A 9,831-nucleotide genomic window follows, 5' to 3' on the forward strand; every position below is an offset into this window, starting at 1 on the left:
AAAACATGGTGGAAATGCACCCCTGAGGGCATTTGGGGCCAAAACATAGCAGTTTATTTTGTGGAAAGGCTGCAAACCCCCAGTCCTTTCGCAGTGATCCATCCCTGACTTAGAGAGGGAATTGAGATCTTACTGTTCAGAGTTGTTCCTGCTGAGAGTCATTGCAGGGAAGTGCCTGGCTATGCCTCTGTATCCAGGTGCAAAACAATGGCATCATCTACTGACAACATTGGAGGACATCAGGGGATCTCAACAGAAGATGTCCTCTGTGCATAGGGGAACATAGCCAGATGCTTCTATGCAGCCTCTTGCTCTCTACTAACTATAGACTATCCAGGATTGAGGTATCTTGGGATGACAGTAAGTCCTGGAGTGTTGAAGGGAGAGCAGAATGCCACATGCAGAACTCTTATGCTATATTTCAGATATTCACATCCTCAATGTTGGGGACCCAGTGATAGCAATGTGGCTTGATGCTTCTCCACTGGCCTTTACTCTCAACCAGGCCATGTCAGGAGGGATTCAAAAGCCGGGTAAGATTTAAGAGGTGGGAGCCTTTGCACAGGGAGGTGTTGACTTCCTTCCTCAGTGATCAAATGGCACATGCTGATACTCATTGCCCTGAATCCTATTGTCTTCCTATATTTTCCTGATTTTTGGTTAAATTGCCTCTATATCGGGCATGGGCAAACTTTGGCCCTCCTTTTGGACTTCAACTTTCACAATTCCTAACAGCCGGTAAGATGGCTGGGATTTCCAGGAGTTGGTCCAAAACACTTGAAGGGCCAAAGTTTGCCCATGCCTGCTTTATATGCTGGCCCTACCAGTCGAGACACCACATTTCTGCCTCTCATATATGCTTGTCAGCATCCTTTGATACTCTTGTCCGAGTTAGATGCGGTGAGGTGGCTTTGCTGCTACTTCCTAGCTAGTAAGCAGCCACTTTGGTGGTGATCATGACATTCATAATTCCAGATAAACACACGACCCCTGCCGTTTCCAATATTGGTTGGGGGAGGATTTGGTCCCCGTTCTAATAGCACTTGAGCACTCTAAGCCAACAAAATATCCATCTTCGGAAAGCTGCTGCTGCCCGCTGCAGTCCCCTACCTGCCACGTAACATTAATTGTTTTGCAAATGATGGCACTTAAGGGTTTACTCTCGCTCCCGCTCCCAGCTGTGGCCTGAGCAAAATGCTGCTGCTTCATCTGCTGTCGCATGCGGTGCACAAGCCCCTGCGAAGGAAAGAGTCCTGCTGTTCAATCTGGAAAATGCTGCCTTCCCGCAGCGACTACATTGATAAGATGGGTTTCGAAGGTGTATCTCCCTCTGGTTTCAATTTCCATTCAGAACCACTTGAGTAGTGTTTTGAATATTTTTATTCTCCGGTCCTAAAGTGTTCTGGGCATATTTTTCTCATCAGGCCAGGGATCAACGTTTGAATGGCTGATTTCAGGCCAACTGGAACATTTTAAAAGCAGGTACAAAAAAAAGTTTGATAGGAGCTTAATTGGGGTTCTCCCTCCCTATCTAGTGGTGCATCTACACTGGAATGAATGCAACTTGACATCGTTTTAATGCTATGGAATCATTGGAGTGGTAGTTTGATGAGGCACCAGCAGTATTTGGTAGAGAAGGCCAAAGGAGCATAAAAACTACAACTATATTTTTATTTACCTCACTTTTACACCGCCTTTCTCACCCGAGGAAACTCAAGGCAGCTTACAAAAAATAGGCAAAAATTCAATGCCTGCAAACAATACACTAAACAACAGTTCATATAAAAACAATGTGACATTACAGAATAAAAACACATTATACAAAATTTAAAACATACACAAGTTAAAATCCATTCTTCCAAAATTCTCATATGTAAATCTTAGTCCAGACCATGTGAAATCAATGTTCTCATTAAATGCTTGCATGCACAACCATGTCTTTAAGGCTTTTCTTATTCCATAGTTTTGGACCATGAAGTTTAAATGGTGTCAAAGTGCATTCATTCTACAGTGTAGATCAGTGGTTCCCAACCTGTGGTCCATGGACCACCAGTGGTCCCCAAGAAGTAAAATACGTTTTGCAGCCTCACCAATACTACACCGTTGCAACAAGAGCAACTGATCTTGCAAAATTTATAGTGTCAAGGCAACAGGGATGTCGGGAAGGGAAAGGCTGACTACCCACAAAAGACACAACAACATGCCTCCTGACTGCTGCTTCTCCTCTCTCTGAGCAGAGGCATTCCATGAGGCACCTGAAAGCTGGGATACATTGGTAGCATCGTTTTTAGGCCTATTCCTGGGGTTATTTGGAGTGCTGGGGTTCACAACATTGGATAGACCACGCCAGCTCTAGATTATTAAACATGGCTTTCTGTGGGTGAGCAGATAGCGACTACTGGATGGCATATGTTCTGTATTGGAAACTAGAGCTGATCTTGGAGTCCTTGTGGAGTCCTCGTGGACAACAAGTTAATCATGAGCCTACAATGTGATGTGGCAAAAAAAGCCTACAATGTGATGTGGGTGGGCTGTGGCGCAGCTGGCTAGTAACCAGCTGCAATAAATCACTACTGACCAAGAGGTCATGAGTTCGAAGCCCGGGTCGGGTTAAGCCCCCGACCATCAAATAGCCCGGCTTGCAGCCCCGAAAGACAGTTACATTTGTCAAGTAGGGAAATTTAGGTACACTTTATCCGGGAGGCTAATTTAACTAATTTACAACATCATAAAACTGCCAGCAAAACACGAGGAAAGGAATGAGGAAGTACAGCCACTAGTGGACAGTGAAGCAACAGCTTGTCACGACCCAGGCAACAGAGCACCAATAACCATACGCAGAGGCCAGATTCTATCTAATATCTTTATTAAGGAAATATATAAAGTTAATAAAAGCAGATGTGAAAATTAGTCCAGAAGCAGACCTTTCAGGAAAGGTCAAAATTAGTCCAAAAAGGCAATGTCCAATATGAAATATTAAGGTCCAAAGTTGTAATCCAATAACCGAAACACTCACTTTGCCAGGCAAAGTGAGGGGAGATGACAAGGTCCTTTAGTCCATAAACTTGAGCAAGGCTAGGAAATAACTTGATACTTGAAACAAGGCTTGAATCGTGGAACAAGGTAACGAGGAACAAGAACAAGGTCCGTGGAATAACTTGGTAAAATCCGTGAAACAAGGCAAGGTTTAGTCCTGGGAAACAAGGCAAGGTCCGTAGGTAAACAAAGGCTGGGAAACAGGAGCGAAGGCTGGAAACCAGGACAAGGCTGGAGCAGGAACGAGGCTTGAAACGGAGCGCGCTGTCCAGACACAACTCGCTCCGGAGGCTGACGAATTGACTCCGCGAAGTTACTTCGCGGGTAAAACACCTATATAGAGTCTAACTTTCCCGCCGAAGCAGTTCTCTGGGAACCAGAAACGAAAGCTAAACTCTGAGACCAGATGTTTGACTCCTTAAAGATTCTCACGAAAAGCAGGCTTAATTGGCTACATTCTTAGCTGCTATTCTAGCACTCCTGCGCGAAGCTGCTTCCAAACCCCTCTGTTGTTTACAAAACTCATGGCGAGAGAACACGGGAGATGTAGGCTCAGGGTTTGTTTGACATACTTCTGGGACACAACTTTCTTGCAGGTGCAAGGTTCCCAGATCTGCCTGGGAAAGATCTGGCTGAGAAGATTCCAGTTCTGACTGGGAAGGTAAAAAACCCAAGTTTTCTTCTTCATCAGGCATTACAATGTCATGAGCAGGACTACAAGGCCCATGAGTCATCACACTATCCCCCTCCTCAAGCCCCCTCCCAAACTGGGACTCTCTCCCCGAGGCGCGAGGTCGCGGCTTGGCGGGATAGGTTTGATGAAAGCGACGGGTTAGATCAGGAGCATGGACTGTGGAGGCGTCTTCCCAAGAGCGTTCCTCAGGGCCAAAACCCACCCAGTCAATGAGATATTGTAGGCGGCGGCGGTGAAAGCGAGAATCCAAAATGTCCTCAACCTCGAACTCCTCCTCCCCATTCATCAAAACAGGAGGGGGGGCCGGTTGGTCTGTATCAGGACGCACACCATCCGCCGGAAGGAGCAGGGAGCGGTGAAACACTGGGTGAATGCGCATTGAACGCGGAAGTTGGAGTTTGAAAGTCACGGGGTTTAATTGCGCTACCACTGGATAGGGGCCAATGAAACGGGCATCCAACTTCCGGCAAGGGCGATGGGAGGGCAAAAAGCGAGTGGACAGAAAAACCCGATCTCCTACCTTGATTTCGGGGCCCGGTTGGCGATGTTTGTCCGCGTGACGTTTATAGTCCTCCTTGGCTTGGTCTAGTTGTTGGAGCAAAAGTTGTTGCACCGCTGTGAGTTCCTGCAGCCAATCTTCTGCTGCGGGAACTTCTGAAGTTTCAATGACAGGGGGAAAGAAACGTGGATGGAAGCCGTAGTTTGCAAAGAACGGCGTTTCTTTTGTAGAAGCTTGAACTCCATTGTTGTAGGCAAATTCTGACAGTGGTAACAGAGAAGCCCAATTGTCCTGTTGGTAGTTTACATAACAGCGAAGATACTGTTCCAAAGTGGCATTGGTGCGCTCCGTTTGCCCATCTGTTTGGGGATGATGAGCTGAAGATAAGCGAGAGTCTATGCCCAATAGTTTTTGTAGTGCCTTCCAGAAACGAGAGGTGAATTGAGATCCACGGTCTGTGACCAAACTCTTGGGCAATCCATGTAGTCTGAAAACATGTTGAAGGAATAGATCTGCAGTCTCTTTGGCCGTGGGGAGGCCTTCACAGGGAATGAAATGGGCTAACTTGGTGAAAAGGTCCACCACCACTAGGATCGTGGTGAATCCACAGGAAGGTGGTAGGTCAGTGATGAAATCCGCAGAAATTATTTCCCATGGGCGAGATGGGGTAGGAAGGGGGTGTAGAAGCCCTGAGGGCTTCTCCCTTCTTATCTTGGAGCGCTGGCATACTGGGCAGGTGTTGACATATTTTTCCACATCTTTGCGGATCTTGGGCCACCAGAAATCTCTTAGGATCAGATGCATGGTTTTAAATAGTCCGAAATGCCCTGCTGGTTTGCAGTCATGACACAGACGAAGTGCTTTTTCCCTGCCCGGTCCGGGTGGGATATAAACATGATTTCTATAGCAAAGCAGTCCATCTTTAAGCGAAAAGGGAAAATGCAGACCTTGACGAAGTTGGTCCTGCGCCCAGGCATCTGCTTGCTGACTAGCCCTGATTTCTTGAGCACAGATGGGTCCTGGAGTAGAGGAAGTTGAACCAATGGGAGTGGATTTGGTGTTCCCCACTGTGAGCGTGGCAAAGTTCTCGGGTTGTAATAGTTGGGATTCAAGGGTCTCCTTACGTCCTGCAGCGTATTCCGGTTTACGTGACAGGGCGTCTGCTTGCTTGGTTTGGGCTGGGGTCACATAATGAATCTGGAAGTTGAAACGTTCAAAGAATAAAGCCCAACGTTGCTGCCTCTGATTTAGCTTGCGGGCAGTTCTTAGATGTTCTAGATTCCGATGATCAGTGTGGACTTCAATGGGAAATTTGGCCCCTTCTAGCCAATGTCTCCAAGTTTCAAAAGCTGCCTTTATGGCTAATAGTTCCTTTTCCCAAATGGTATAGTTCCTCTCTGGTGCGGTTAGTTGACGAGAATAATAGGCACAAGGATGAAGGTGATCTCCCACCGGTTGTAGGAGCACAGCCCCAATTGCCACATCAGAGGCGTCCGCTTGCACCACAAAAAGGGTTTCAGGATCTGGATGCTGAAGGATTGGCTGGGACGTGAATAATTTCTTTAGTTGCTGAAACCCTTTCTCTGCTTGATCAGTCCAGCGGAAGGGCTGTTTTCCACGGATGCAGCTAGTGATTGGGTCAGACCAGCGGGCAAAATCTGGAATGAACTTGCGGTAATAGTTCGCGAACCCCAAGAATCGCTGCACCTCCTTCTTGTTAGTTGGCGCCCGCCATTCCAATACTGCTGAAACCTTGGCTGGATCCATGGAAAGCCCTAGAGGCGAGATACGGTATCCAAGGAAATCTACCTCTTGTAGATCAAAAGCGCATTTTTCCAGCTTGGCATAAAGTCCATGATCCCGCAATCGTTGTAACACCATTTTGACGTGGTTCTCATGTTCTGATTGTGATCTAGAAAACACCAAAAAATCGTCCAGGTAGATTATCAAGAACCTATCTAGATAGTCCTGAAAAATGTCATTGACAAAATGCTGGAACGTTGCGGGAGCTCCGCATAATCCATAATTCATAACTCGGGACTCGAATAATCCGAATTTAGTCTGGAAGGCGGTCTTCCACTCGTCCCCTTCTCTGATGCGAACTAAGTTGTAAGCCCCCCGAAGATCCAGCTTGGTGTAAACCTTGGCTCCTCGAAGTCGGTCTAGTAGATCCGAGATTAAGGGCAGGGGATAGCTGTTCCGCTTGGTGATATTATTCAATGCTCTATAGTCCACCACCAAGCGTAGTTCCCCTGACTTCTTCTTCACAAACATCACTGGGGAGGCGGCTGGGGATTGAGAGGGTCTAATGAATCCCTTACGAAGGTTTGACTCTATGAATTCCCTGAGAGCTTCTTGCTCTGGTTCAGTCAGGGAGTATAGATGCCCTCGTGGGATTGGGGCCCCCTCCACCAGGTCGATGGCACAGTCATAAGGTCTATGTGGGGGTAATTTTTCGGCTTCTTTTTCATTGAATACATCCCAATACTCGGAGTACTTCTTTGGCAAGGTGATAATGGGCTCGGTGTCTGTGGCATGGCAGACCTTGGCTACGAGGCAATGGTTTTGGCAGTACTTTGAAGCAAACTGCAGTTCTCTGTTGGTCCAGGAGATGCTTGGGTCGTGAAGTGTCAGCCATGGAATCCCCAAAATCACAGGGAAATGGGGAACCTCGGTAACAAAGAAGGAAATTTCTTCCATATGTTCCCTTATCCACATCCTGGTGGGTTCCGACCACTGGCTTACGGGGCCCGTCTTGAGAGGGCGGCCATCGATGGCTTGCACCACACGAGCATTCTTGAAGTCATGATATTGTAATCCCAGAGAGTCGGCATACTCTCTATCAATGAAATTGTTGGTAGCTCCTGAGTCTATCATGGCGTGGATCATGACGGGTCCCCTTTTTACTGACCATAAGGTGACCACTAGAAGGAACAGGACCCCGGTTGGCGGCTCTTGAATGGGTTTCTTGACCGGGTTGGCGAGCCTCTCTACGCCCGGTCGTTGGCTTCCCCCGCCGGCTGTGTGCCAGCCGCCTCAGACACCTTCGTCTCCGTGGAGGACGCCGCCGCAAGACGGGCGGCGGGCTTCCCTTTGGCTGGGCACTCTCTGGCGAAGTGGCCCCCATTTCCGCAATACCAACAGAGATTTAGGCGTTGGCGGCGGGCCTTCTCGGCGGCATCTAATCTGGGACGCACATTGCCCAACTGCATCGGCACCTCCTCGCCCCCTCTGGGGTATGGGGATGGTGGTGGGGGTCTCCACACTGGGCGCGGCTGAACGCTGGCGGGAGCGGGGGGTTTTGCCCCAGCTCTACCGCTCTGGCCTCGTACCCACTGTTTCCTGTTGGCAATCATGACTTCAGCCCGTAAACATTGATCGATGAGTGCCTCGAGCGTTTGGGGAGGATCCACCTTGGAGATTTCCTCCAGCATTTCAATGTTGAGACCCTCCCGAAATTGTCCTCTGAGGGCAACATCGTTCCAGCCGGTGTTGTGGGCCAGCACTCGGAACTCGGCTATGTACTGAGACATGGGTCTGTCTCCTTGGAAGAGGCGGCGGAGTTTGTGACCGGCTGCCTCCAAATTGTCCTCGATTCCCCAAGTCTCCTTAAGGTGGTCCAAGAAGCGTTGCGCTGATCTTAGGTGTGGAGAGGCTTGGTCGAACAGTGCCGTCGCCCAGTTGGCCGCTGGCCCGTCTAGAAGACTGTAAACCCACGCCACCTTGATGTCTTCTTGGGGAAACTCGGCAGCACGGGCCTCTAGATAAGCTTGGCATTGGCGACGGAAAACATGAACCTTAGAAGCTTCTCCAGTAAACTTGGTGGGCAACGCCATGGCCGGAAGACGGATTCCGCGTTCCTTCAAACCCTTTATTTCCCCATCCTGTGCATTGAGCTTATCACGGATTCGGTCCACCTCATCCTTGTCGATGGTGTAGGTAAGCGGCTGCCCACCCGGCACGGTTCCGGTAGACATTCTGGCCTTGGTTAATTGGTGCTTATGGGTGGCGGAGTCAAACTGTCACGACCCAGGCAACAGAGCACCAATAACCATACGCAGAGGCCAGATTCTATCTAATATCTTTATTAAGGAAATATATAAAGTTAATAAAAGCAGATGTGAAAATTAGTCCAGAAGCAGACCTTTCAGGAAAGGTCAAAATTAGTCCAAAAAGGCAATGTCCAATATGAAATATTAAGGTCCAAAGTTGTAATCCAATAACCGAAACACTCACTTTGCCAGGCAAAGTGAGGGGAGATGACAAGGTCCTTTAGTCCATAAACTTGAGCAAGGCTAGGAAATAACTTGATACTTGAAACAAGGCTTGAATCGTGGAACAAGGTAACGAGGAACAAGAACAAGGTCCGTGGAATAACTTGGTAAAATCCGTGAAACAAGGCAAGGTTTAGTCCTGGGAAACAAGGCAAGGTCCGTAGGTAAACAAAGGCTGGGAAACAGGAGCGAAGGCTGGAAACCAGGACAAGGCTGGAGCAGGAACGAGGCTTGAAACGGAGCGCGCTGTCCAGACACAACTCGCTCCGGAGGCTGACGAATTGACTCCGCGAAGTTACTTCGCGGGTAAAACACCTATATAGAGTCTAACTTTCCCGCCGAAGCAGTTCTCTGGGAACCAGAAACGAAAGCTAAACTCTGAGACCAGATGTTTGACTCCTTAAAGATTCTCACGAAAAGCAGGCTTAATTGGCTACATTCTTAGCTGCTATTCTAGCACTCCTGCGCGAAGCTGCTTCCAAACCCCTCTGTTGTTTACAAAACTCATGGCGAGAGAACACGGGAGATGTAGGCTCAGGGTTTGTTTGACATACTTCTGGGACACAACTTTCTTGCAGGTGCAAGGTTCCCAGATCTGCCTGGGAAAGATCTGGCTGAGAAGATTCCAGTTCTGACTGGGAAGGTAAAAAACCCAAGTTTTCTTCTTCATCAGGCATTACAATGTCATGAGCAGGACTACAAGGCCCATGAGTCATCACACAGCTCCCCCTGTGGCCGGAATCGTGAAGCTGGAAAAAAATGTTAAATGCCTCTGTGTCTGTCTATATATGTTGTTTGTCTGTTGGCATTGAATGTTTGCCATATATGTGTTCATTCTAATCCGCCCTGAATCCCCCTCGGGGTGAGAAGGGTGGAATATAAATACTGTAAATAAATAAATAAAATAAAAAGCCAATGGGATTTTGGCGTGCATCAATAGGAGTTTAGTGCCTAGATCCAGGGATGCCATGCTCCCCCTCTATTCTGTCTTGGTCAGACCACACCTGGAATCACACTGTGTCCAATTCTTGGCACCACAATTGAAGGGAGATGTTGACGAGATGGAATGTGTCCAGAGGAAAGCGACTAAAATGATCAAGGGCCTGGAGAACAAGCCCTATGAGGAGCGGCTTAAAGAGCTGAGCATGTTCAGCCTGCAGAAGAGAAGGCTGAGAGGAAACATGATAGCCATGTATAAATATGTGAGGGGAAGTCATAGGGAGAAGGGAGCAAGCTTGTTTTCTGTTGCCCTGCAGACTAGGACGTAGATCAATGGCTTCGAACTACAGGAAAGGAGATTCCACCTGAACATTCGGAAGAATTTCCTA

This window comes from Anolis carolinensis, chromosome 3 (assembly GCF_035594765.1).
Source record: "Anolis carolinensis isolate JA03-04 chromosome 3, rAnoCar3.1.pri, whole genome shotgun sequence".
Classification (NCBI taxonomy): Eukaryota; Metazoa; Chordata; class Lepidosauria; order Squamata; family Dactyloidae; genus Anolis; species Anolis carolinensis.